Below are 2397 nucleotides of genomic sequence, written 5' to 3'. Positions count from 1 at the left end.
CAAAGAAGTTCCATATGAACCTGATTTGATCGAATGCTCATTACTTAGTATCAGCCTTTCCATGGCCGACCCAAGTATGTTTTGACTGGATATTCTGAGGTAAGGAGATCAGGTGTTGTAGTTAACGTGCAATTGAAGTTGTGCTTCTCTCGACCAATAATGATGTTCTTTTTATAGGTTCCTGCTCTAATCTTTATGCGGTGTCGACTGAAGCTGAAGTTGGGAGTAGCAAAGATGGCATCGGTTATTCTGGTGAAATCCCCCAATCCGTCTTGTGCTACAACCAGATCGAAGTCTAGCATCTCGTCACAATGGGTGGTCCACATAATTGCAAGTAAGATACTGTGAGCAATCATTAATTCTTTTGTAGAGCCTGTTAGCTTCTTTGCCATCTTCAGAGTTATTTCCTAGGTTGGCAATATAAGAACAACAATCATATCCAATGGCAATACAAGCAAACTTAATTTTTGGACTAGAACTGCGGGATTGTATATAGAAGTAGTGATATTAAAAAAAATAACTCAAGTTTCAATGGATATTTAATTATTAAGATCTAGAAAAAGAAACAAAATGAAAAATGGACACACACTCACTCACCCACACGTACACAAATAACTGAGGTGTTCATGGTTCAAATGACCTCTGTAAAGAAATAAAAAATAGAACATGTGTCCATTGATTAGGAAACAGAGCTACCATCATGTTATGGAGATAGGGCCCAAGTAAAAAATATGGATTTTATGGGATGTCAAGTCAACAAATGCAGCTTTAAAACACAAGGAAACCAATCTAATAACTCAGTTTCATGTGTAATACAACCAAAGAATGTCTGCAAGATATGGTACAACATATCAATTCCAGTTATATATCTATGTTATTAGAAAAAACCATGTGATTGTCCCAAAATGTAAGATGCATGATTCGTCCACTTTACACCTCTGGTTTTTACTTGCATCCGGCCAATTAAGCACATTTAAAAGTCCTAGGAACTGTTCCCGATCATCCACCTAAAACAGAACTAAAACTTTTCTTGTTTATTAAGAGAACTTTTTTATTAAGAGAACTAGTTTAAGTTGCACAAGCAATTATTTGTTTAGTTTCCATAAGAAAGAAGCATAAACATCTTGAACAACCAACACTGTTCAAACGTCACCTTTAGGAATGTGATATATGGCCCTAAATGTCACCTTGTAGTGATTTTTTTACTGTGCAAACGTCTTCAAATTTGAATCCAATCACTATGTTTAGAGTCTTTTGCCAAATGTCACTACTAATGTAGTGATGTTTTTTGGGCTTAAAATGTCATCTTTTAAGAGTTACTATTTTGTGGTTTTTTTTTTTGGGAAATCATATCTAAAATCCTTAGGTAAACGCGCTTTTATTAAAAACTGCCTAAGTATTTTTTTTTTTGAAATTTAGTCCATGTGTCACTCGAACTACTAGAAAACTCCCTACCATCAATTTTTGTTAACTTCCGTTAGTCTACTCAAAACTCACCATTTTATCTAATTAAAATATTATTATTTTTTTATTTATTTAATTTAAAAAATTCAATCTTTAACAAAAATAAAAATAAAAATTTGAAGGGTAGCCAGGGGTGGCACGCAAGCCACCCCATAGGTTGGTGTGGTTGGGTGGAGCCACCCCTTAGTGGGCCCAGTGAGCACACACCTGGTTAGGCCAGGGTGGCACCGCCACCCCTGACCACCCTTCAATTTTATTTTTTTTTTTTTTTTTTTTTTAAGATTGAATTTTTTAAATTAAATTAATAAAAAATAATATTTTAATCAGATAAAACGGTGAGTTTTGAGTAGACTAACAGAAGTTAAAAAAAATTGACGGTATGGAGTTTTCTAATAGTTTCAAGTGATCCAGGGACTAAATTTTCAAAAAAAAAAAATACCCAGGGAGTTTTTAATAAAAGCGTGTTTACCTAAAGATTTTAGATATGATTTCCTTTTTTTTTTTTAGCGACTGTTATAGTTAAAAAAAAAAAAGAAAAAAAAAAAGCAATTTAATTTCGATGCTTGTTTAGGATAAGGAAGTAGCAATAAAGCCTCAAGGTAATTATAATAAAGTATACATACTCAACTTTTTGTTTCCTTCATTATGCAAATCAGAATTCTCTCTATTGCAAGTAAAGTAAAGTAAAGAATATTTATTTTATGGACTATATTAGATTTAACAAATTTAGTGATATATTTGCTGCCACATCATTTAAAATTTTAAACAACGTAATATTTTTGTTTTTTTTGGACATGTCCACACAAGAGGGAGGAGGGGAGATTCGAACTAGTGACCTCCGCTTTATAAGGCATGGCCCCCAGCTAATTGAGCTACCCCTTGGAGACAAACAACGTAATATTATGTAAACAATTAAATGCAACAATTATACCA

This window comes from Corylus avellana, chromosome ca2 (assembly GCF_901000735.1).
Source record: "Corylus avellana chromosome ca2, CavTom2PMs-1.0".
Taxonomy (NCBI): Eukaryota; Viridiplantae; Streptophyta; class Magnoliopsida; order Fagales; family Betulaceae; genus Corylus; species Corylus avellana.
Note: the sequence above shows the minus strand (reverse complement) of the source record.